The 27,005-nt window shown below is 47.7% G+C and overlaps 1 long non-coding RNA gene across 1 annotated transcript in view; it reads left to right on the plus strand.

The window, feature by feature from the left end:
* Positions 1-632: 632 nt before the first annotated feature.
* LOC121113442 overlaps positions 633-27,005 on the plus strand; it is a 29,082-nt gene continuing 2,709 nt past the window's right edge. Inside the window, exons 1-3 of the long non-coding RNA XR_005862206.2 lie at positions 633-1,737; positions 2,732-8,889; positions 9,237-9,467. This is a non-coding gene — a long non-coding RNA (uncharacterized LOC121113442). The remainder of the gene's footprint in view (positions 1,738-2,731; positions 8,890-9,236; positions 9,468-27,005) is intronic.

The following is a 27,005-nucleotide window of genomic DNA, read 5'->3' on the forward strand; positions in this document are numbered from 1 at the left end:
GTCTGCCTCTTCTCCAGAGCTGCCATTTGCTGCCAGAGCTTCAGCATCTGCCTGGATTTTAGGATGGGCAGAAGCCATCTAGCCCAAGTGCCTGGCATTGCAGTTCTGCTGCTGAAGGGTGACAACCCCCTCTGGCAAAGCCCGGAGCCTTTCCAGTGGATTCCTATATTGCTGTAAAACTTGGCTTGGAAAACTTGGCTCTCCATGCTGGAAATCTGAATGTTGAAGCCCTTGAGGCTACAGCTGAGGAGTTCTTCCTCCTCTGCTTGACAGTAGGTATTCAGAGCATGCACAGGGCTGTGCTTCCATCGTGTTTTGTGTGGTGTCTGTCCCTTGCTGTTCTGTATTTGCTAGCCCAGGCTTTGTTCCCACTGCAATATTTACTCTGGCTTGTTTCCTGTTTATCACATATCATGGCTGGAGTTTGTTTTTGTTCAGCAGCTCAGAAGCCTTTGGAAATTAGTGTTTATAAACAGAGGGATGTTTGGGGCCGCATTTGGATCCACAGTAAATCGGCAAACGGCAGTGTTGCCTTGTACAGATTACAGATATGACTTTGTACTGTTCCTTTTCTACTTTGCCCTCTGTCCCAGTATCCCTCTCATTTGATCTGTTCTCCTGTACAAAGCTCAGACTTTCCCTTTGGTGCTGTCTTACTGCTGGCACTCCCCACCCCTCACTGGGCAGACGTGCTTGTGGTAGCAGGTTAATAAAATAGTTGAGCAGCATTTAGTTTCCACTGCACAGCCAGCCTAGATGGCATCTGTGGGCAGCGCTTTTGTGTGAAGGAAGCACAGTTAAAGTCTAGAATCTAAGGAAAGAAGAGCATATATCATATTTAAAGGAGATTTTGAGCTTACGGTAAGAAGGAGAATTATATTTTATATCATAACTTTAATAGCTGAGGAGCTGTATCTCAAAGTGCTTTACGAAGGGATGAGGCAGATAGTGATAGTTCAAGCAACGTGTAGGAAAACGTGCCAGCCATATGTGTAGCTGTATCTCACACGCAGTCTTGGAAATAATTTATTTTTATTGAAGGGATGAATTTGCCAGAACATCAAAGCTGTCTTCTGCACTTTGGAAGAAGTGCCACGTTGTCTTTAATCTAAAAGGCTGGTGACAGGAGGGTCTGCCTCACCAGCTATCTCCTTCTCTTCCCAAACTCGTCCTGCGTGTTGGTGAATGGAGGCCAGGCTCAACATCAGCACACGTGTGAATGAAGATTCACTTTTTTCCTGTCAGGCTTCTTTTCTTCTGTCCATCCTTCCTGCTGCCGAGCCTCACACACTTCAAGGCCAGGCTGGATGGGGCTGTGAGCTACCTGGGCTAGAGGGAGGGTGTTCCTGCCTGTAGCAGAGGGTTGGAATCAGGTGATCTTAAAGGTCCCTTCCAACCCATATGATTGGAATGATTCTATGATTTTATGGAACTCACGTATTTGTTTTCTTCCTCAATCTTGGCTGCTTTTCCCCTGTCCCTTGCGATGTGTTCTTTCCTTAGGCTTAATGCAAACACCTGGCCAGGACGGAAGTTTGATCCTGCAAGAGCCAAGCAATGCAGCAGCTTCATCTCATTGGGCAGAAGATAAGCACTGCACATGCAGATCTTCCAGATGTCCCAGGACTTGTCCCAGGAATCTTCATACGCCCTCTGAAAGCCAGTTGTAATGGAAAGGCTGCTTCATGTGATGCATCGAACACGTTTCATTTTGTGGCCCTCAAATTGAGCAAAAAGGTTTGTAGTCCAAAAATTATATCGCAAATAAATCTTTCTTACTTATCCAATTTGTGCAATATCCTATTATAGGGAAAAACAACTGCTATCTGCCTCGTAAAGGTTAATGTAATAATAAGCAGATACTGACTTCTACTGAGACTAACACGATGATTTATTGACCCAAGAGGTAAATATGCAGTGAAGCAAGGCAGGGTCAATACTTATCATGAGGAGAATGAATTCTTATGTTTTTTTTCTGATATGGATACCATGCAAAATGGTCACCACTGAAATGTCATCTGCGTTTGTGTTTACCATTTGCAAGAAGACAGCTCAGTGAGGTACATGGCTGCCAGGTGCTTCACTTTGTACTTTCAGATGAAGAAATCCATTTAAAAACATTTCCTTTTGATACTTTTAAATACTTAAGAGAGTGTTATTAAGAGCAACAATACCTTCCTGAAGGTACCCAGACAAAAAATAACCACAATAACAGCAAGTCTCAAGGGTTATAGTGGTTTTCAGTGGCTAGGTGTGTTTCTTGGGTAACTGTTGTAATTTTATTGCGTTTTATTTTATTAGAGAAACATTCAGCTTCCAATTTATAAGCCTGGCAACTTTCAAGCAAACTGGAGATTTTCTGTACACGTATTCATTTTGATTGCAAAGCCATTTTTCATTTAAGAAACGCTTCAACATAGAAATGTCAAGCATCTCTTGTAGTTACCATGGATAAAGACAGGCTCTGAATGTTGGCACCTGCTTCAGTGCTCTGTTCCCTGAGCAGGATTATCTTTTTCAGACATCAAAATCAAGGGGAAAGGGTATAGCACTGTTGTCGTCACCACATCAAGGCCCCTAAATCATCCCATGGGGAGATACTGGAAGAGTTCGTGCTGTTGAGAAATGTTGGACAGATTGAGTAGCATGAGGAACCTCCTGGCAAGGGAGCTTTGATGTGTCCTGAAAGAGCGATACATTCACATAGGTTTTAACTCTTTTTTTTCCCCAGGGCTGTCAGAGCAAGGCTGCAGGATTCAGGCTCTGACCTTCACACCCTGCTTTCTCCTGTTCTCGCTGGTACTGTGTGCTGAGGGGAGGCTCCTGCAGCACCTGCCCTGGGATAAGGCATCACGGTTTGTTCCTGTCCCTGCCTTCAAGGTCTGTGCCATTCCACACGGCTGTTTCTCTAGGAGAAAGCGTGTGTTCAGCAGTGTGAACCGTCTCCACAGAGCTGCAGCCTGGCTGAGTAACACAATCCTTCACCTCTCCCCTTGGAGAACAGAAGGGACAGAAATGTACTGACTACAACTAGGGGCATCCCATCCTGGTTTTGCTGCTGTCACGAGCCCCTCTTGTTCTGTCGGAAGGGTTTTGTGTGCAGAGAGATGTAGCAGATAGGCTGTGTTTGCCTGGGCCATGAAGAGTAACAACCCTTTACAAGCAAAGATGCGCTCTTTAGCCTGCCAGGCAGTGTGCTTGGGAGCTCCACTGCTTCCTCAGGATGTCCACAAAACGTCATCCAACAAGATGGCACCTACCAGCTGCTCTCACCTGGGTGGGCAATGTGAGCCACTGTGTGCTCTGCCGGCCCTGTGCACAGTGAGGGGCGCTGGTGGTGTGAATGGGAGAAACCATAAAGGCAGTTAGAGTGGGAAGGGAGAGGAATTGCACCATCCGTTATCCAACTTGAGCAAAGTGACGTGAAGAAGGATATTATTTTAGAAAGTTTATCTCTTTAGTATCTATGGTGACAAGATGCTTATCGGAGTAAGACAGACTCACAGGCTGTCTGCTCCTTGTTATCTCAGTGTAGGATGACAGTATAAGTATCACGTCTAGAAATGTTATCTATCCTTTATTATTTCACTTGTGAGGGTCTAACAGGAGTGTTATCAGGGTGTTTACAATCAAAACACGTGCGGCTCAAGTGATAAAAAGGAGAACAGACATCTGATCTCCAAGGATATGAAGACAATACAGCCTTGAGCAGGAGGAGATGGATCTTATTGGAAATGGTTTGTCGGGCTGGGAATGGACAAGCAAGCCCGCGTGATTGCTCACATCATAAGCTTGAGAGATGGGATGGGGGAGAAGCACGCGTACGAGCGCACGCGGTCTCACAGAAAATGAAAAGGCGATTGTATCAACAGCACTCTCAGCTGAAAGAGAAATATTTTCCAATAATTTCGTTACGATTTGATGTATTCTGTGCTCTCCTCTCCCTTAGAGCGGTAATGTGGCGAGCTGGCAGGACCAACAAGTGCCGTAGAGTTGCTTGGAGTGAGTCAGAAGCTGAGAAAGCTTACCCAGGCTCGGAGGGTGGAGAGCAGACAGCTGGTAAGATTGCTTATCAGGGGCTTCCTTTAGATTAGCACAACGCTGGCCCAAGCTTCTGCAAGGTAAGGAATCAATTTCGGGGTTAGTGGTGACTATAAACCTTATCCTAGATCTCCTTAGGGCCAGGGAGGCTAAATTCCTCACGGACGGAGGTGTACAAAGATCTCCCAGACATCAGATCTCATTCGTTTACAGCGTGAGCAAGCCAGGTGCTCAGTGGTGTCAAATGCTGATTTTCTTACTTGGCATGAATGATCCTCAGCTGTTAAAGATAGGGCTGGATTGTGCAATGCTCTGTTCAAACCCAGGTCTTACTCCTGGAGGTGGCTGTGTTCTTGGATAGATAGACTTCATTGGATGTTTTCTTCTTCTGTTGCAGTTAGACTCCATTCTCCTAAGGTACAACAGTTCCCTTAAGCCAAGCAGAGTGCTTTTATCCCACAAGATAACATGGAGTGAGGAGTGTGTCTTCTGGGGGTCATAGATGGGGGGCCAGGCATGGTGAGGTGCAATGGGTGGGCACATTGTGGCCTCCTGGTGACAAACCCACCTCTGAGCATCTCTTCCTGACTGTATAGCTGGCTTCCAACTGGAGGTAGGCAGCTTCTTTGGGTAGGGGGTAGGGAAGGAACACAAGCATCTCCCCCTCAGCACAGTTCTGCATTAGCCTGCCTGCTCAGCTCCATATTCATCTTGAGCTGGGTATCACACAAAGAGAACTGCTTTCAACCTGTCTCAATGACTCTCCCATCACTCTCTAATGGCTGTCAACTGCAGGTAACCCTTCTTCACCTGTGGAAACTGGCAGCAACACCTCGGGCTCGTTTATGAGAAATTATCTCTGGTTGTGATACACGGTGCATTTTTTTTTTTTCATTTGAACCCCTAGCTTGGCAGGGCCAGTGGGGCTGTTTTGTATGGTAATATATGACCCATCACTCCTCTCCTGCCCTTCGTCTCTCACACCTTTAATTGCACTTGTGTTTCTGAAGCATATGGAATTCATTATTCAGCAAGCAAGGTCCTTTGCAATATCAGCCTTAATTAACTGTTCCCCTCTGCATTTTCTTGCTCTTATCCTCTCCAAATCTACACACCAAGACAGGCTGATGGCCCCCCACATGCATCAGTGCCAGCCAGTGAGCCGTGACCAGATAAGAAGAAATGGAATTCCTTATCTTTTTTTTTTTTTCCTTCTTCTTTCTTAAAATACATGTACACACAAACCTGGAAAAGGTCAAGGTTACTGGGAAGGGAGAAGGCACTTCAAGACAACAAAACCCCCTTCTCTTTCAAGTCTCCATAGCAACTCGAAGGAGCATCATGGGATGTCAGGATGAGAGAGGCCTATTCTTTTCATGCAACACTCTTTCCACTTCATTAGACTCTTTATCAAGTATCTCTGCTCTGGGCTGAGTATATTTTTTTGTGTCAGGGAGCAGTGCAGATGACTCAAAAGCACGCTGACCTTTTCAGTGGGACCCGGGAGTTCCTTGTGGGAGCTGCATCCTCTTCCCTTGCCTTCCTCCCCCACAGCCCCTTGCCTCCAGTTCGCATGACCTCGGTCTGCCTGGCCTTCTCATCAAAACCCCGTGGCTGGGGAGGGATGAAGGGCTTCTTTTAAAGGAGAAAGGGGGAAAAAAAATAAAGAGAGCAGAGTATGAGAATGTCCTTCGCTGGCACTGGAGGTGTCAAGACCCAGCTGTCAGAGCCGTGCATCTATGGGGAAGATTAATGACTCTGCTCAGAGAAAATCCAAATAAAATAGGACAGAATAAATGCCAAGTGACTGGGCGGAGGATGAGGGGAAGAGTGAGGAAGGAGCGAGGCAGTGTGACGGGGCGGAGGTATTCCTCAGTCTCGGAAGTGCTTTAATTCCCCGTGGAGGAACAAGTTAGCATAGGAACGCTCTTTAGGTTTCACCCCATGGTCTTGAAGAGCCGTGTCTGTCTGTGTGCATCGGGGTGTGAGCACGCTTATAAAGCACTGGTTGTACCGAGGCACCGAGGCTGTATGTTTTTATCTTTACTTCCTTGGAAAAATACCCACCGTAGAGAAGCCTTTTGTTTTAAGCTTCTCACCACGTTAGCCCGTTTCATCCTCTAGATATCTTGAATTGCTTTGCAAATCAATGTGCTGCTTGTTCTTGGGAAGCTTCAATGCCTGTTTTATGCTGGGCAGTAGCACACAGCACAGCTTGGAGGGAATAAAGGGGCTGCAACTGTGCTGTGGTTGTGGGATTGCACTTGAGCTGCAGGCCCTTAGACCTAACCTTCACGAGATACCAAGGCGCTGTAACTGCCTTTAGTTTTTAAGATGATCCTTTGGATTTTTACTTCTTCCAGGGAGCTGTTCCGTGACAGTTTGCAGCTTAATTTGAACAGACTTCATGCTCTGAGAGCCCAGCTGAGCTCCTCACCATAACAGCACACGGTGTGAAACTCCGTATGTTGGAAGCCGCGTGCATTGGATGAGGAGAGGGACTCGTTAGCGTGGATGACTGACAAGGCCAAAGTCATTTAACCAAGTGTTTGTAAAGAGCCTTGAACCTGGACATGCTCAGACTGTGTGCTCCAAGCTAGATGATTTACATGGGTGATTTTAGGAGGAAAAACTGTAGAAGAAAAAGCTTTGCACGTACAGTAGGAATCAGGGTTATGAATATCCCAGTCCAACTGCTTCGATCCTCGGAGGAGTAATTCTGAAGTGGGAAATCCCATTAACTCATAATAGGGCTCTTAAGTAGTTCCCTATGATGAATTTGTGGCACTCTGCAAGTCTCATAATTCCCAATATACAGATGAGGAAACTGAGGTTAAGTGACTTACCCAAGGTCACGTAGGAAATCAATAACCACTGCAGCCCGCGCCGGCAGCACCTCTCACTGACTGTGAGTGACTCTGAATCAGGGAATGATTTGTGTTGAAAGGGGCCTCAAAGATCACCCAGTTCCAGCCCCTGCAGTGGGTTGGTGGCCACCCACGACATCAGGCTGCCCAGGGCTGAATCCAACCTGGCCTTGGACAGCTCCAGGAATGGGGCACCCACACTTCTCTGGGCAAACCGAATGGTGATAATCATCCCCAGTGCTGGCAGAGGAAACTTGGTGTCTGAACCCTGTATCATGTCACAGCTCTAAAGAATGTCCCAGGGTCTCGGGGGAGGCTTGGCCATGCAGAGCTGAGTGGCTGGGACTCTCCCACCCCGATCAGAGCAACGCTGCTTTGCTGTTTCCTGGCAGATGGGTGTCCTCTTGTTCTCAGGATCCTCAAATATGGATGCTCTGTGGTCTCCTGCTGTCCCAGTTTATCCCAGTGCCCTCTGCCATCTGTCACAGCACTGTTGCTTTCCCGTGGCACGGCAGGCAGGAGCCCGAATCCCACACTCTCCATCTGTGTCAGGTGCTCTGGCTGTGCTCAGCAGTGTGTTTCTTGTGATCTGAAGCTTATGTCTGAAAAAGCAGGCAGAGCATGTCTGTGGCAGGTGTGCAGTGTTGGGGGTGGGATCCTCTCTCATATGATGGCAGGAAATTGCCTCGTGCAGGACCTCTCTGCTGTGGTGAGTGTGAGAGCCTCTGCCAGTACCTGTGCTCCTTCTTTCCTCCTGCTGATTGAGCTCACCGCTCGTGTTCCAGCTCCTCTGCTCGCTGCTTTCATCTCAGGTTTGCAGGGGAATACACTGCTGGCATAGGGGTGTTCCAGCACTGGGGACTGGTGTGATCAATGCATGCTTCCTTACCACGTGTGGTGGGTCCTGCAGGAAGGGGCTGTGCTTCCCAGGGTCCAACGTGGGACTCCTCACAGTAACACTGACCATCACCTACGTGCTCTTCCTATCACTTGTTGCTCTTTCCAGAACTAGCAGCTGGTGTGACCCAGCGATGAGAGGTGCGAGACGGGGTGCAGACACCCAGCATCACTCAGGTCTTCTGCAGGAGTTTTTCCTCTGTCCAGCTTCTCAGTTCTTTTTTTATAGTTTCCCTTCAGCTGATTCATAGCTATTTGAATTGCTGATTTCACTCGTACTGTTACTGTGGCCTAGTGCTAATGATCTGTCTCTATTTCCTTCCCAGGTAGTAAAGCACAGCAATACTCTGGAGCCTGCTGTCTGAATGAGCATGTGCTGGGATTAACCTGCTGCCCAACAGCTTGCTATATTTTCATAGTGCTTCCCATAGCTGCCAGTCTGACAGGCCTCTGAAAGCTGAGGGAAGTGGTTAGTGATAAGGTGTGGGCACTGAGAACAGCTACACTTTAAGGCCTCACAAGGACAGCATGCATTTCTTGTATGGCTCCATTTTCCGATCAGCATCTCTACACATATTTGTCGCTTGCCAGACCCTCAGTCCTCTTTGACTTAACCTGCTGAGAAGGGAGGATGCTCAGGAGCATGCAGGCGGAGCAGGAAGCTCAGGGCTATCTGCCATAACCCAACCCAGAGACCACTCTGCTCCGCAGCTGGTGCTCCAGCCACCTGCACTGCCAGCACTGAGCTCCAGCTCCATAACCCAGTGCCTGCGGGCAGTTTTCTGACCTTGTGTAGGGCGAAGATCTCAACACTCCGTGCATATGTGGGGTGAATGCTGTGGCAGAGGTGTGGCCATGTAGACAACCCCCTGTTTTGCAACGCACGGCAGAGCACTGGTGTCTCAGGGACAGTTGTAGCGCAGGGGATATTTTGTACTGCAAACTGCAGCTTTAAAAAAAGCACTCAATGTTGGTTCAAGGTTTCATTCCTGAAGCCTTAAGGACTGAATATATTCACTGTGTCCTTCTTTATTTGCAGGTTTAAGGCACGACAGACTTGTTCCGCTGATTATTCTGACTGCAGGTATTAGCTGTTCCTTTGAATGAGGAATGAGTTAGGCCCCCACTCTCTACTGCTGCGTGGTTTGATTTCACCTTCATTCGTATTATGGCAGTTCTGAGAGAGCTTCTTGTTTTATAGAGCAGCTGTGTTGTCTTAATGCAGCTGTAATGTGTGTTTGTCCAGGCATTGCCTTTAGGGGACAGCAGGACTAGGAAGATGTTTTATTAGATCATTCACAAGTCCTAATAATCTCTGAGTCTCTGTAATATCTCTGGATGTCAGCTGTGCTGCTTTCTCTGTGTGGTATGGGGTTGTAACCTGAAGATGGGAAATTGCTTGTGTATGATCCCATATCGGTTTCATCTCAGTTTTAGCTCTCCCCTCCTGGCTGTCAAAGAGGAGTTGGTCCTTGTATGCAAGATCTTAAACCACGTGTTGGGAGCTCATGCATGGAGCAGAGCAGCGGTATCAGAGGGGATCCGAGTTGCTTGGAGCCCTGCTTGTGTGATTCACCGGTGGCACTGAAGACCTTCCCCTGCAGGCTGGATCCTGGACAGCGCTCCCATCCCTGCACCTCCAACCTCAGTGCCCGGGTGGTGGTAAGGCTGCAGCTTCCTTGGCTCCACAGTGTGTTTCGTGTGTGATGTGCTGCCTGAGCTAGAGTTCGTTGAACCCTTTTGCTCATATTCCCGCAGGCAGTTGTGTTTGGATGAGAGCTCTCTGACCAGAGGTGGATTTGTTCTGTGGCATACAAATCTATTCCTTGCTAGGCTCCATTGCCTCACAGCTTACCCAGTGCAGGGGACTTTTCTAGGCAGACACGCCTGTTGTGCTCCGGATGGTTTTTTGTTTGTTAGTTTGTGTTGTTTTTTCTTTTTAAATGTTGCACATCCCCTCTCTATATTGCTGTTGTAATGTTCTGCTGCATTGCTCTTCTCTCACCAAGTTCTGCTTGTAGCATGTTTGAGAGCCAGCCTTCTCCAAATGCCGCTGGATTGGCCATTCTCTCTTTGCTTCATGTTGCTTGTGCATCTGCTGTATGTTCATTTGCTGCAGCTTTTGCATCACATCTTCGTGGATGAAGCAGTACTTTAGGCTCACGCAGTAGCTTTTGCACTGCTTGTACCACTTAGTGGTTCAGTCTCTGTAGTTTCCCTTGGCATTTAGCTTAATGTCTTCATGGTCTTCATGGCATTGTCACTAGTAGAGTCATTTTAACTTGGGTCTATTTCGTTTCATCTTTGTCTCCTTCCTCACAGAGCACCAGGGAGATGACTGCTGTCCAGCAGGGTCTCTGATGTTCTGATTCTTCACCACACCTTTACCTGCTTGCTGGTGAACTGCTGGTTTCATAAAGCTCAGCCTGAAAATGGATGGCTGCCGTAGCCCTTGGCTGTTCCAGTCTGAGTTCATAGCATACATGTGCAGCACTGCTTTGTCCAAGCAGCTCCTTGCCTTATGCTGTTTTCCTTAAAAAAATATATATATATTTGCCACATTGGTGTAACACATAGGGTCCTTTTGTTCCCCCGTTACTCTCTCAGGGGATTTCCTGCTGCTTGTTCACTGATTGTGTTTGTCTGAAGCTCTCAAGGGCCATCCAGACATTGGGCATCGAGGAGCTGTGAGCACCCTGGAGTCGGGAATGGACGGGGGTCGTACAGACATGCCCCTAAATGGGGAAAGCCCCATAACAGTTGTGATTCAGCCCTAGGGATAATAAAAGGCTCCGGGCAAGAGGATGGAGACCCTGCACACATGGGCCTGTGCAGCTCAGACTGCAGCTGCTTGTGCACCTTGGTGGCATTCTGGGGGTCTTCACTTCAGGTTTTTGCCTCTTTTGAGCCTACTGTACACCAAGCAGATCAATACCTCTTTAGAGGTTTTCTTCCTGTGGTGGGCTCTTAATGCTGCTTAGCGGCAGAAAGACAAATATCAAGTTCTGTCTACAAGGGCTGTGATGACACCATTTAAGGTTTCTAGGGGTCAAAAATGGCTTTGTGGAGCCTACAGGATTTTACAACTTTTCTTTTTTTTTTCTTCCCCTGCTCAGCTTGCTGCTGGCATAAACTCAGGCTCTTGCAGCACAGAACAGCCTTTCCCCACTGCTGTTGCTTTTTCTCCTTTCTCCAGCCCCTCTTGTAATTGCCTATTTTACGGTAGTGAGTTAAGAGTGCCCCGTGGCTGAGCACAGCCCCTTTCAAAGCCACCTGCTTAGGGATGGGGTTCAGGGCTACCGCCGTGATCGTGGTTTCCTCTCTTTGTATGGGTGCTCTGCTTTGCCACATTCATCTTTCTGCTTTGGCATACCTACAGGAGCCAGCTCGCTTCTGACTCCGAGTTCAGTCTCCAAAGATAAAAGAAGAGAAAGTCAGGACAGAAAGACATTCAGCCTTTCTTCCTTCCTCCACACCTGCTGTTCTCACTCGTCAAGCACTTCCTAAGGGTAGAGTTCTCCAAGTTCCTAGTCATTACCCTTTATGTAAGCATAATATAGTACTGTAACACTCCCTATGGGGAAGCTATCTATTGTAGCAATCTGTAAAACAAAAGCTGGATTGATCCTTCTCCCATTGCTCCCCCAAAAAAGCTGCACGCTGTTCCTCAAATGGAAAGCCTGAAAGCCTTCATCAGAGGGTAATTCATTTTTACACGACGTTTTTACACTCAAGCAAAACTGAAAGCAAGGCATAATTTGAAGCAGCTAAGCTAGCTGTTAGAGCAGAACCACACAAATAAAATGCCTAGGACGATGTAGTTGAATATATTGCAGTTAGAAAAATGACAGTGTACAAGGAACAAGAAGAACTAGGCAGATGAATGTGAGTTAGTGAGGAGCAGACTTCCAAAGCAGGAAAACCAAATTGAGAGTGTAAACCATTATATTCAGAGGAATCTGATAAGGAGTACACAACGTTGTACCTTAACAAAAGCGGGTTCTCCTGCCTCCAGAGGGGGACAGAGAGGCCTGGCTCCCACTTGTGTCCATCCTACAGCTCTGTGAGATGTGAAAACTTGTTTTCAGTGATGTTGCAGTTTTATAATCTATCTGTTCATGATAATACCCCAAAAACCAGAGGCTGAAGAAATACTCTTCCCATGCAGCAGGAGTGTTTTGCAGTTGTGAGAAAATGTGTGGTTTTAGATCTGCATAGCAAAATCTGAGCTGGAGGAATTTGTGCGTTTTTGAAGTCACACCCGTGTTGTTCTTGGATGATCTTGCAGGTAACTCCTTAAGTCATAACTTAAGATCATGCTTCTTGAGATGATTACAGAATGCCCTGGATACTCAGCATGATCATCTAGACAAGGCTGCCAACGGAGAGATGCAAAACCTCTGACTGGTACAGACTGGAAGAGCCCTTGAAATGGGCAGCATTCAGGAAGAGCTTCCCTTCGCTGCTTTTACCTTTTCACTCCTGTAAGAAACGATTGATCCCAACTGAGTCCTACCTAAGAATCTAACTCATGGTCACAGGTGATCCACCTGGTTCAAATCCTGTCGGGCTGATTTCCCCAGCCCTACGTCTGAGGTTGAAATTTCATCAGTTCCGACAGAGGGAGAACCCTTACAGCAATTTTAGCCCAGATGTTTCAGCAACAGTGTTATAGACCAGTCTTGGCTGGGTGTATTACCTGAACTGTAAAGTTCTCCAGCAGTAGTTGAAATGCACAACCTCTTGATGGGAATATAAGCTAGCACATGCTTTGCAAAAGGTGAATTTGATTTAATAGCTCCTGTAAGCACCATTTTATGATTTTTAGGCTGTTGGTATAAAATTGAAGGAAATGCGTTCTCTGTTATTCCAGATTTGGACACAAACAAGGGCAACAACTGACCAGGGCATGGAAATCATGAGGCATGTCCTTTTCATCAACTTCTGTGCCATTTATTGTTGGCTAAGGTTAAGCACACCTGGTTGGTTACTGCGATTTAGCTGGGCCATAGTAACTTGTTGTCTCGGTGAACCATCCTCTTATTCTCCCCTTCATTTTCTAATAAATACTCAGATTTTTCTCAAAGGCTTTTTGAAGGCTTTGCCGTGCCCAAGGACTTTTGCTCCTACTTCATTGTCTCCTAGATTTAAAAACGATTTTGCATCCAGCACAACTTGTTTGCTATGAGATGTTACAGTGCCCGCTCTGTGATGTGGCTCTGTACAGCAGCTCTTCAGAAGAGCTGTGTTATTTTTTTTCCCCTCTTCTATCATTAACTTTAGTTTATCCATAACAAGTGCGCTGTCTGCTGTAAATGTTAGTTGAAGCCTTACCGAGTGGATAATGTTTTACAGTCATCTCTATCAGCACTTTTTGGTCTCCAGTGATGCTTATGGATGCATTTCCTCTCGTCTCCTGGAGCAATATTTTACTCTTCGGCCATTTGCTCTGTGACAGTTTCCTTCTGGTTTTTGGAAGAGATTTTCAGCGAATTGACTTGGGAGTTAATACTGACCTGTTTCCTCAGCTTCAACAGCTGCTTGTACCCTGGCTCATCCTGATTTGGAAACCAACACTGTAATGACTTTTCTGTCAACCTTTTGCAGTCAGTATTCTTGGCCACACGTCATGCTTTCCTGGAATAAGCTGCCACGTGATGTTCTGCAAGCAAGCTGAAACGTGCATCTAGCCCAGTGGTTGGTTTGGGTCCTAATGGGGGGTTCTTGTGACCCAGCCATAGGGACAAGATGTGTGGCACAGCTCTTCCTTCCTCCCAGCAGAGGAGAGTCATGGAGAAGACCAAGCAAGTGCCTCCTTGGGACAGCGCTAGCTATGAACCCGTGTCCTCTTAACTTCAGAGCGTTCCTAGGGGACCACTTCACCTTTTACAGAATGATTTAGTGGGATGTGCGGGGTACAGAACACGATTCCTGTGTGAGTGTTATTTATTACTTCTGCAGTATCTTCCATGCCGCTTTCTTCGGTGTCATGTTGATTCTCTGGGGACAAAGGAAACAAAGGAGAGAAAGCGCTCGCAGGAGCGATAAAACAGGAGTATGACTAATATCTCCTCTCTCTCTGCAGAGTTTTTGCACAGATCAAAAATCAATTAAAGGTGAATTTCACCGGGAACTCTTTAAACAATGTAATATTTCATCGGAGATTATTGCAAACTCTTCTGCATTTGTAGCCCAGGTGTGAATTACAAAACGAGCCATTTCTTTTGGTAATTTTCTCAGAGGTAGCGTTACTCCAGGCACCGTGTGTTTAGTGCAAGCTGTGCAGCTGCTGCTGGAGAAGGTGTGCTTGTTGTCCCCCCTCACATCCCGGCAGAGAAATAAGGCTGAAGGAATGGGCTTTGTAATGGGATGGCAGCCCTGTTGGGTTATCGCTCAAAAGGAGATGCAAACTGAAGAAACCAGAGGCTGGATTCTGCCGAGAGAGTGAAATAGGGACTGTGAGATGAACAGATTTGTTTTGTTTTCCCACTCCTTCTCTAGCTGTCTGCCTTGCTGTCTAGCACAAGCCTCTGCCTCATGTTGCACCCTGGCGCAATGGCCCTGCTTCTGTCACTTGCAAGCTCTGTCCTGGGTTCCTGGGTATGTGCCCCTTATCTGAGCTCCACAGTGCTGGGATAGGAAGGCCAGTAGGCACCTGGATTCCTCATGGTGTCAGCTTTGGACACAGCACTCCTTCCTGAGGGCCTGGAATGCTGAGCAGCAGGGCTTGCTCTGCTCCACTGCAAACTCCCCCTCTCAGCCATTCGTCCTCCCTGGAATTTGCCCTTTTCAGGATCCATCTGCTACATGATGAATCTTTCCTTATTCCACCTGATTATTGATTCCTATTTGGCTATCATTGGTCTTACAGAGACTCGTGGAGGCGAGATTTGGAGGGAGAGGTAACATCTGTTACTAGAACAAGTGTGATATCCTTGGGGTGGGGGTAGGAGATGAGCTTCGGGATGCACAAGGCCCACTTCAGATTTTCTCACAGACTTGATGTAGGGTTTTTTTTATATCCAGGAGGATGACTGCCTTCCTCGCTTGAGTAGATGCTGCATGTGAAGATTCTCCATTTCCCTATGGACTTCACCTCTCACTTCTAACACCATCACAGCTACAGCAGCACAACTGCAGCCCTCTCCTCACTCTCACTGGAAGCCAGTTGGACTTGGATTAGAATTGTAAGGACCACCTGTGCCACGGTGTTCCTCTGTCTTCCTCCCTCTGTACCTTGCTTTTCTGCCATCAATTGGCTACTCTGCATGCTTTTCCTTCTGCGTAGATCCCCCCTTCTCCAGGAGAGCTGTAGGTTTAGCTTTGTCAGGGTGATGCCAGGACCCAGTATAGGCGGTTTGCTTTTAAAAATGAATTGGGGAAAAAAAAAAAAAAAATCAACTCGGCAGAAACCCACTGGCCATAATTGCTTTCCTAGAGGTCGGTAAGAAGAAGCAAGCAGTTTTGATACTTTCCTTGAGTACTCTCTTGGGCTCCAATTATTTTCATCTCAGGATGTTTTCTGTGACAGGTAAGAATTGTTTGTCTCTAAGCCTTGCTGGCTCTCCCTTCCCAGTGCTTGCCCAGTCTTGCCCTGAGCTCCCTTAAGCTTTCTGCACCCACATCTTGCAAGCATCTGCTGCCTGTTACCCAATGGGCCGTCTCCTTTTGCTAGCTGGGGACCTGCTTCTGATAACTTTCCTCTGATACTCCAGGGAGTATCAGAGGGCTGGGCTGGATGAGCTGGTTAAGAGGAAATCCCCACCCATCCCTGCAGTCGATTTGAGAGTCTTCGGACCTCTGTTTAATCTTCCCGATGCGCTTCTTTGCTGTGCTGAAACATCCCAACCCATTGGCTGTTCCTCGTACGGAAGCTGTTCCAGACCTTACGCTGTACTTCTTGCCCTACAGCGAACCTTTCCCAGCTGTATTCCTGCTGCTCTGCAGCTATGTGATGACACAACCCATGTAGCTACCTGGCTGCATGAAGGAAGTTTATGGGCACGTTGTGTTGCTGGAGCAGCCAGAATTAGCTGCATGTTTTGGAGAAGCCGGACCTTATTTGCAAAGGCTTCATTTTGTGAACCTTTTCAGCAAAACTGCAATTATTATGAATCCTGAAAGAGGACTGTGCAGCTTCCAATTACAATTCTGCCTGCATCCGATTTGAATGTCATTTGCTATTTAGGGAACATTCGAAAATGCATTTTAGGAGGTGTCTTTCATTTCATTTATAGAGGCTAACATTACTTCTAATGCTAAAGGAAATTAAAAAGTACTTCCTGCTTAGAATCAATTAGTTTTAATGAAAAAAGAAAAGGGGGTTGCTGTATGGTGGCCACATGGCAGCTTCTCTGTAGAGAAAAGAAATCAAAGCAGCAGTGCCAGGGTTGTGTCTGTGCTGCTTTGCAAGTTCAGCTGCACCCAGAGCTGCTTGGTAAATCTCTGTGGGCTTTTGAAACAGAGCAATTGCTGCAAATCAAGCCGGGTCTGTGGTGGGGAATCACCTACTCATGGTCATAGAATTACAGAATGGCCTGGGTTGAAAAGGACCACAATGATCATTGAGTTCCAACCCCCTGCTATGTGCAGGGTCGCCAACCAGCAGACCAGGCTGCCCAGAGCCACATCCAGCCTGGCCTTGAATGCCTCCAGGAATGGGGCATCCACAGCCTCCTTGGGCAACCTGTTCCAGTCACTAGCTGCCAGCTGATGTGTTGGCAGGTAATTGAGTTCAGATGGGCTGATGAGGTCATGCGCCATTTTCTGACTTCACCTGTCAGAAATTCAGCAAAATCTAAGGAGAAATGGCTTAGGAGACTTTGCTTTGGGTGCTGTTGTGCTAGGATCAGGGAACTTCTGGTTAATCCAGCCACATGCATTTGATTTGGATCAGATGTTGCTGTGTTGTTTCACCTTTCTTAGATTATCCAGATCTCTCATTGCATGGGTTTATATTGGCTGAGGGGAAGGAGCTGACCTGACACAAAACCGGCTGTGACGTGAGACAAGAAATAGTGGCCTTGAGTTGAGCCAGGGGAGGGTCAGGCTGCATACTAGGGAGAATTTGTTAGAGCGGTGAGGCACTGCACAGCCACACAGGGAGATGGGGAATCACCATCCCTGGAGGTGTTCAGAGCTGGGGGATGTGGCACTGATGGACGTGGGCAGTGAGCACAGTGGGGTGGGCTGGGGTTGGACCTGGGGGTCTCAGGGGTCTTTTCTGACCTCAATGATTCCATGAGTCTATGGCTTGAGTGGGTTTAGCCACCATGAAAGTCTGAACTGGGTCGGCAGTGTGTTCCCATGTGAAGAACAGAACTCACAGTACCATCAAACAATGCCTGAGAGTGCTTTCTTGTGTCTGTGTTCATATTTACTCCTTCCCACTTGGAAATATGCACAAGCAGACTAAAAAAGCAGCTTAGTGGCTTCTAGCATTTAGTCAAGTGACTGTTGGCTTTTTTCAGGGGTTCACCAAACTCGACGAAAAAGCAGGTTGTTATGTGTTAGCCTGGAGCCCTTTTGTTCAGCCTTAGATGTTTTTATTCCCTTTGGGGTATTTACTGAAAGAACGAGAAGAAAATAACTCAAGGTGGCATCATGCAAAAAACTTCACGTTGAGAATGAGAGTGCTGCATTTTGGCTTTTTGGGGAACACAAGTGTGATGCTTTGCCCCCCCTTTCAAGTCAAGTACCAGTTTAGAGGCAAAGAAAGAAAAAGGGAAAAAAAAACCCTCAATCAAAATTCTGCTGAAAGAAAACACTCCATTTCACAATTTTCCTCTTGTGTGTCTGCGGAGAGGTGGCAGGGGGAGGCTGGCTCAGCAGGGTGCAAGAGAAGGTACTGCATGTGGCAGATGTTGGTCGTGTGCTTTGACGCTCATCCTGCACTCACGTGGCATCAGCGAGGATAAGGAGACACAGGGAGGTAAGCAAAACTGTCAATAATTGATCATAATTGAACTTGCTCATCCGATTCACTTCTACCTGATCACGCAGCAGAAGTACTTTTATTATTTAAATTTAGGATGCGTGTCATTAAGGGATAAAGTGAAACATACGTTTAATAGCTGGGAAGTATTCCTAACCTGGTTTGCAGCTCAGAATCCCCAAAGCTTCTTGACTAGGAAACTCCATTCTTAACTGTACACGCTGGACCTTTGCCTTGATTTGGTTGATGTTTTTAAACTGAGAAAGAAAGCCATGTGTTACGTACAATGGATTTTGCAGGCAGAGATTTAATAAGGGGGATTAATTACATTTTGTTCAATGGTACTGTTATCCATATGCCACTTTTCAAAGCCTGTGTGCTTCCTGAAAGCATCTCAGCGTGCTTTTGTAGGCCTGTCTGGTGTTTTGATGTTGCTTGAAAATGGAGGGCAGAGTGATGGTTATGTATGATATTTAACTCTGACTGTAGTACTGAAGTGTTCATTTGGGAATATATGCACGAACCAAAATGATGTCCATTTTCACTCCAGAGTGACCGATCACTTAGAGCTCTCACAAGTGCATCCGTGTGCGGTTAAAACGAGCTGAAATTTGGAGCTCATGGAGGTGATTAAAAAGATTTAATCAGGCACTGCATTATGTTACGTCATCCTGGTGCTGACATCTGAACCTGAGAGATGAGAGCACCGGGTCTGGGCTGCAGTAGTGCACTCCCCAGCAGCAGTGGGGAGCAGGGATGGGGTGGGATGCAGGGAGAGATGCACTTGCTTAGACCAAGAACAAGCGAGCCCAGCGTGGGAAGATGAGCCTTTTCCCATGATGGACTGAACCATGGAGTGTGCTGCAACCTGGCATCCAGGAGCTGGAACACCTGCTTAACCCTGGGGGTTGCTGTTCATTTCAGGCCTTCCTTCCCACTTGCTTGTTTAAACATGGATAATCTCCTTGGTACAATGGGTATTTGTTGTTGGACTTAGTGGTAAAGCTCCTGCAAAGCTCGGGGTGAAGGCAGGGAGCAGCTGGCAACGTGTTCCTCTGAGGGCTTCTGCTCTTGTCCCCGCTCACCTCTTCATCTCACCCCTTTCTTTGCACTGCTGTCTCTTGGTGCTCCTCGTTGCACTTCCTTGTCACATCTCTGTCCCAGGGACCTGCTGCCCAGACTGCAGGGTTCCCTGCTGTGACACCTGACCCCGATGGGACATCCCTGCCCAAAGCAGGTGCGAGGTAGGACAGATGCAACCAGCAAAATACCCCTCCCTTTTTTATTTTGGACTTCTGAAGGCAAAATGGGTGGCAAATCCTACTTCTACTCGTTCTTTTCATTAAGTGAAGGGGAAGAGTGAGGCTCTGGGGGTCAGCCTCAGCTTGCCTGGCTCTTGTGCCAGCTCCCCCAGGGGCAGTGCTTCACCCTCTCCATCACAGGGGACTCCTCAGAGCAGTGTGGCTGAACCTAAGCTCACTCCTACATAAAAGCACACAGCTCACACGAGTGCTGTCTTCTGTTGCACATTCTGGCCCGTGCCCCTCTGAAGCAGGGCTGCCCAGAGACATGAGCCAACACAGGGCGAGCCTGAACTGCCATGCTGCACATTCACGCTGCCTTGAGTCAGGTCAACATTAAATATGACCACAGGGAGCTCGCTGGAAGATTTAAGCACATCAGCTCTTGCCAGCCATGCAGGTGAATGAAGGCTTCCCTCCCTCCCTGGCTCTCCATAGAGACCAGCTCCCCGCTGCCTGGCTTGCCAGCCAGCCACACGCTAATTGGGGCTGTCATCAAAAGAAATGAGTTTCCAGGCGAGCCGAGTTCAAGCAGGCCTGGATCTGAAGTGTGCAGCTGCCCATTCCCTTTTGTCTCCCTTCCCCTTCTGTCTTTCTTCTTCTTCCCTCCCCCCTGTTTCTTTTTGATTTTATTACTGTTTGTTTTTGTATGTTGAGGTTACTCATGCAAATGTGCTCCCTGAGCAGAAGAGGTGGAGCCAGGCATCCAGAGGAGCAGGCAGGCAATGCAGGGCTCTGCTAACCAGGCTGAGGGGGTAAGGCTGGGGACGGGACTGTGATTCTGGGCATGGAGCATCCAGCCCCCAGAAAGGGCTGGGGAGGAGAAGGTGATGGAGTGGCATCAGGCACAGGGTGAAGACCTCACATAACTGTGTGCTTAGAGGGCCTTGGAGCTGCTGACATTGCTGGGAGCCATCAGTGCAATGCACAACCGTGCTCATCCCTGTGCCATAGGATTACTTTGCATCTCTGAATCCCTCTGGATGAGGATGCTGTGCCCCCCAGCAGGGCGGTTTGACCCTTCTGTAAAGGAGAGGGCTTCTCTTTGGCCTCTCAGTTGGTCCCCAAAGTGTCAGACCTGGGCATCAATCTTTTGTACCATTCTGGTCAAACATGTCACGTTCCCTCACTGTGTGGGCAGTACCACTAATGGAGCTGGGCTCAGGATGGATTTTTTCACCATTTCATCTTATATTGTTAGGCATTAACTGCTGGGCTCTGCTGCTGCCCGGAGTGACCAGGACGGATTATTCCTCTTTCAGACTCCCTTCTCAGTGCGGTGCAAATGTAATTTTTGTCCTCAGAGCATTCCCAGTTCTAACGGCGCTCTTATCGCTCAGTTGTCTCATTCTGTCACAGCTACAGTAAGAGTGGAAGTGTAATGAGCCCTTCTGTGTCGTGCCCATAAGAAATTCAGGCGTTCTTCATTTCCAGCAATTAGCCATCCATCCCTTCTGAGGGCGATGCTCCGGCTCTTGAGGGTTGGGATTGACCTGGGGAGGAAGAGCTAGAAAGACAAGGGTGGATCACACCGTGCTCAATATGGGACTACTTTCACTTAGTCCTGTGCTGAGAGCTGTGCAATTAATGGAGTGAGAGGAGACAGAGCAAAGCCTGGGCTCTCCCGCTGCCTGGCAGCAGCTGATGGGAAGTGAGGGATGGCACAGGTGACTTGGACCTGGTACACGTTACCTTACTCTTGTGACTGCGTTACCCTATGTGTCACCACGCTGTCTGGAATTGGGCACAACTGGAAGCATCTCTCCCAACCCCAGTTCTGCGGGGAAGGACAAACAGGGCACTGCTTCTCCCACCACGGGGCATTTCTTCTAGCTAGCAAAATTCATGCTTTGGGAGGTCATGGAGCCAAATGCCACCAGTGGGTTCCATAAAGGCTTGGATGATTTTACGGCCAATAATAACATTTGTAGTTATACATGCTACAGTAAGATAAGGCTAATCAATTCTCGTGCTTCAGGTCAGCCGCTGATTGCTGCAGGGGTCAGGAAGGAATTATTTCCTCACCATTTAGTTTTATTTAATTGGTCAGATGCATTAAGAACCTTTTAATTATTATTTTTTTTCCTCTTCTCTCCTCTGAATCATATGGAATTAAGCACTTCCAGAGATGATGTTCTGCACTGGTAGGGCATCGCTGCTCTCGTCTGGTAGGTCAAATCCTGCCTGTATTAATAACCCTTTTAATGCTGGGGTTTTTGCAGGAAGCCAGCAGGGTGCTCGTACTCCCAAAGAGGATATTTTGTGAGCGCTTTCCTCTAACTCAGAGGAAAATTCATTCGTTCCTTATAAGCAAATGCTGTGTGTGGGACATGCTCTCAGTTTGGTTCCAGAGCTGGATGGGGATTTTCCACCCCTGTGCTGGTGACACGGGCGTAGCAATTGCTGCAATTCTTGATTTCTATCTCACGCTTTAAAAAAAAAAAGAGGAAAGGAAAAAAAGAAGAAGAAAAAAATTTCCAACTGGGGCAAATCCAGATGGAAGAGCTTTGTTTTGTATTGAGTCAAATTGTTTGCTTTCAGTGAACCAAAGCCTGCAGCTCGGAGCGAATGCAACGCTAGAGAGCTTCTGCCAGAAGTGATTTGGGGGAACTGTAATTGAGATGCTCTGTTCCTTGGCATGAGCTGTCCTATTAGGGTGAGCTCATCTTCGCCGCACTCTGCTGTCCTACCCTCACCCATCATGGGAAACACAGCTTTGTAGAAGTGCACGCTGTTCACGTCGAGCTCTGAAATAACCTTGTACCATCCTAATTAAGGTAAAACCAAGCTTTTCTTCTTTTCCTGATGAAGCTCACTTTGGGGGAAACTCCTTTAGCTTCTGGCTGTGCTGATGGGTTGCAGCCTACCTCCAGGCCAGCCCTGGGCTTGTTCAGAATCCCCACTCTGTTTTAGCAGGGAAAGAAGATGGATGCCATCCATCTGAACCAAAAATTAGACAGCCTTTGCCTTTTTAGATGGAGCCTGCAAAAGGGTATTTCATTTCACAGGCTTTTCAATGGAAACCTGCTTTTTCCAGGGAGTACTGTTAAAAATTAATCTTCTCGTTTGATTAAAAAGACAAAAATAAATCTGGGATGTTGGAAATATTCTCTTTTAAATTCTAAGTTCCAGTTGCTCTGTAGGACTTCCAGATGAGCTAAAGTTATCCCTGCTTCAGACTGACCCACTGCAATGTTCGGATCAGATTTCCTTCCTGCTATCTTTTTGTTTCACTTTTGGGGCATATTTGAGGAACTGATGAGTTTTGCCTGATTCTGGGGAGGGAAATGCATTGAGCATCTCCCCCACTCTTTCAGGACAGTGGCAGCGTGCCCTTCCCTACTTCAACGTGACGCGTTTCTTTTAATGGGTGTGAACAGGAGAGCTCCTGCTTTCATCCTGACTGCAGCAAAAGAGCTTATTCTTGCTCCTTAAAGTCTTGAGCTTGTGGGTTCTGGCTCAAAGCAGGGTCTGTCCACTGGTGGGATGGAGCAGTGGGAGCAGCAGGCTTAGGGTGCAGCAGTGCACTATTCACCATCCCCATGATTCCCACCAAGTAGGGGACTGGGCTTTTGCTGGGGGCGTTAGGGAGGGAATCTCCATCCTGGTTCTGCAGCAAATCTTTCCTGAAAGGTTTCGTGAAGAAAGAGAGACAGATAGAGGCTAAATGAATCCTGCTGAAGCCTCCGCACTTGGGGCAAAGTCTGCAAGATTTGACTTTCCCAAGGAGTAGTAAGGACAGAAAGGGCTGCAAGCAGCTGAAAATATCTGTGATTTGAGCAAGCAGGAGAGCACTGCAAGGGCATTCATTCTCTGAGCTGATGGCAAGACCTGCTGGGCTGCCACGCTCCAGCAGCCGGCAGAGGGACACGTCCTTCTGTCCCTCTGTGTCTGAGTGTGCCGTAGTGTTCAGTGTGCTCCTGGCTGGGACACAGCCCTAAGCCAGGCTGGCCCGTTGTTCACAGGAGGGGTTGGGAGGTGAACCCTCACACCTCTCTTTGTACCGAGTGAGAGATGGTGATCTATTGAGGATTATTAATTAGACTGATTGTAAAATGTAGGTGTGAATCGCTCCCCCCTTTCTCCATTTGTACCTTCTTACCTTCCGCAATCAATTAGCTGCAGCCTGTCAATATTTCAGCCTTTTCAATGCCAACGTGGTAGTGCTATTGTTCCTGCACTGAGCTGCAACGTGCAGACCAAGAAATCATTACTGCCCTTGCTTTAATGTAGATCGGGAAGAATGGGGTTCACCTGCAGCTCTTTGAAAAATGCAAGAGAAATAAATCATGCGTTGCTTCAATGCTTTCAGCAGTGGTTTGCAACCCACTGAGCAGAGGGGGATGAGAGGGTGTGAATATTTGCTCACTGGTGAAAACCCCTCCAACGCCCACTGGGGCTTCTCAGGTGATGCTGCCTCAGTTTCACCCCCCATAGCCTCAGCTCTGTCCCATCTTGGAATGTGATGTTCAAGTTACAGCCACATTCCCCCTCGAGGAGCTGCACTGAAGAGAGGGAGACGCACACCTGTTCTCCCCATTGGAAAGATATCTGCTGCTATTGTTTAAATGGTGAAGCTTTAAAAATGCAAGTCAGTTCTGCGTTCTGCTACCACATAACACACTGTACAAATGGGAGAAGCAATGTGACTGGAAATTGCAGACAAATTCAGTATTTCCCCTAATTCTTTCCATAACTTGATTTACTTTTGAAATACCCGGTGGATGCGTTGCCCGTTTACCATCTCTTTGCGTCGCTATCACTTTTTTTCTGCCTTGGCTGATGAAGCACATTCATCATTCCTTTTCATTTGCTGTGGACAAATGCAGTTGCTCTTAATAGCAGCTTGCTCAGAAAAGGAACGCCTGGTAAAACGGTGAAACAGAGTGAGAGATTTACAGGGGAAAGGCAGAAATAGTGTCAAACTGAAGAAAGCTGTCTGGTGACACTAAGCCTGCTGCCAGCATGCTGAGACTGCTGGGTGGCTTTCCTGAGAGCTCTGGGGGAGAACGAGGCAGGGGAAACACACAGATTACCTCCCTGCAGCCTGTGGGGGCAACCAATGCGGGCTTCCTGCCCCTGCTGTGGTTTTAAGAGAAGCTGCTCTTGTTTCTGACCCTTCAAATGTGTGCATCCCATGGATGCTGGGGCAGGTGGGTGCAGGAGTGATCACACAGTCTTGCCCCTGCAGGACTCGGGGCAGGTGTGACAACTGGGATGCCCACAGGCTGCCACCCATCTCTTGGTGTATGTACCTGCAGTCCATCAAAGCTGTATTCTTCTTAAGATGCTCCAGGAGCTGCTGCTGTTCCTTAGGACAGCGGAGTGCCACAGAGCTGCCTGCCTGCAGCAAGGGCTGCCCAGGGACGCTGGCTTGATTGCATTTAATTTTGCTGTGAAAATAACCTAAGCCGACTGAAATAAGTGCTTTAGAGATGACATCTTGATTGTAAACCAGAACCGGGGGGCTGCCTTGAATGGATGTTTCCTGAGCGTTTTCTTTGGCAATCATCATCCCAGAGGCTGGTCTCGGAGGAGGGTCACAGATGAGAGTTATTAGCAGAGGGTTTTACGAACACGAGACTTGCACTCAAATTTCAATTCAGATAAAATATGCCAATTGAAGTGTATCTTCCAGTGTCGCTTTTGCCGAGAGAGATTTTATTAACACCGATTGCATGGAAACAGAGGTCAGCCGTGCTGCCCTCGTGCAGATAAAAAGACATTAATGCACTTAGGCTGTGACAGCGAGGAGCGGCTGGTTTTATTTTATGTTCCTTTTGACTTCAGTGGGAGTTTTGTGTGAGCAGTGCAGGACTTCTGGACCTGAGTTCAGTGACAGCACGCTGGTGGAAATAGCCGAGGAGAGGATGTGGAGGAGCAGCCTGCTGTCAGCACATGGGTGGCAAGGTCTAGAGCAGCTCCAGCCACCGCTGCATGGATTAATGGTGTGGACGTTGGGAGGACTGGAAGTGGATGAGTCCTGAGGATGGGAAAGTGAGCACAGGCGGGTATGGTGCAGACACTCACCACGTTCTCATCTGAGTGCTGTTTCAGAGGGCTGGAAACGTGCAATGGCGCTCTCCCACCTCCCAGCCGCCAGCCTCGCCTCGCTAAAAGCCCGAGGTATTAAAGCTCTGCTGCACGCGTGGCTCCCGCCTGCTGCAGCCAGCTGTGATGATGGATGTATCTCTCAGTCCTCGGCAGGAATTGTACAACACCTCATGACTGCGCTGCCCGATCGATTAGTACATCTCCTTCCATCAAGCAGACTATTTTGAGTGAGCCTCGGGCTGCCTCTCCCAGCCGTGGGCTCCCACCTGGAGGCACGCTTGGCGTCGACCACCTCCAAGCTGGAGTGGTTGGGATTTCCTCCTGCCAAAGCCTTCTTCTTCTAGGTCACCTCATTAGGAGCTTTCTGATAAATAGGCTGTTTGACATTTTTTTATATAAAGGTCAACATCCTCTGATAGACTCGAGGATTTTAAGATAAGTGGAGGAAATGGCATTGGCAGGCTGATTTTGATAATGATGCTAATCTCGTGTCTGATCTTTGATAATGATACTAACCCCTCGGTGCACTGCTCACATCTCTGCAAATGTGGCTGGTATCTATTTTGGCAGAACCGGTACCTATTAGCGCACATTATCTTTACTGCAGCCTTTTCCTCGTCTGTTGGCTGCCGTATGAGATGCACACGAGGAGGCCTGAATGGCTTTCAGAACAAATTCAATCAGAGCAAGCGTTCTTGTCTAAACGTGGTTACAACCTCCTGAGTCAGCTTTACCAAATCTGTTACAGGCGTGCTAATTAATTAATAAGAATTAATTAGTCACTGGAAAACATGAGAAGCAGTTCAGCGCAGGGCTGCCCTGCATCATCCCGGGCGGTGATTTTGAAGCACCTTGCATGCGTTATGTGTCGGAGAAGGCTTCTGTTAGGGGGCAGCAGAAATGAATTGTTAGGACTGGGGAGCTTTGCCTGTCCTTCAGTCCCAGCAGTTGCAGTGCCCGGGATGCAGAGATGTGGGTTTAGACCTTCTTGGGCTATCTCATGAGAATGCTGAGGCTTACGTTACCCTTGTCTACACCCTTGGGATTGTCTCCTTGGTTAATTGCCTAATTAGTTTGAGTTGTTCATTTGTAGTTGTGCTGCCTTGGCCACTAATGCATGGAGAAACATCCCGCCTGCGTTGTACTCTCTTTGGTTTGACATTGGCTTGGGTGTTTTGTTTTTTTTTTTTCAAGGGCTTTGTGCCCAGTGTTAGAATGCAGCTTGTGTGGGTCTGCTTTCTCCCCTGTGTGACTTTGGTGTCTCTGTGCATTGCTATGTGCATCCTGCGGTCCCCATAGCCTTTATCATCTGTATCTGCACGGCTCTGCCTCAAGCCAAGGGTGTATAGATGCTGGATTTCTTTTAAAAGGTGCCAAAGTGACTTTCTGGTGTCTGAGCCAAAACACTGGAGTAAATGCTTTTCCCATCTCCTACCATGCTGTACTCTGAAATCCCAGTAGAAGCAACTTATTTCTGGGCCTCTTGCTGCCAGGATCTGTCTGTCCTAGCAGAAGATAGTCTGCTTTCTCTGTGTTTGCTAGGCTCTTGCAATTGCTTGCTCCCTGTAGGGAGAAGTATAAAACTCCTGCCAGGTGACATGTGCAGAAAGAAATCAATTGTTTATCAGCATCCCAGCAATCAATAAATGCAGTGTTAGGTGCAACTGTCTCTATCAGAGCTCAGCCTTGCTTGCTAAGTTGGCAGCACTTCGGCTAGAGCCACTCATGGCTCTTGTTAAAACAGCTTGGCCGTTTCCATAGGACCAAAGGATGGATCTTAAAGGCTCTGGGTGTGCAGTCTTAAGTGACGCAGTGCCCACTCATGCATATTGTAATATCTCAAGGACTCCTCACCGTATCCCACGTGCCCCCTTGGCCATCTTATTTTCCCCTCCCCGATGTTCTAGTCAA

Source organism: Gallus gallus, chromosome 9, assembly GCF_016699485.2.
Source record: "Gallus gallus isolate bGalGal1 chromosome 9, bGalGal1.mat.broiler.GRCg7b, whole genome shotgun sequence".
Lineage (NCBI taxonomy): Eukaryota > Metazoa > Chordata > Aves > Galliformes > Phasianidae > Gallus > Gallus gallus.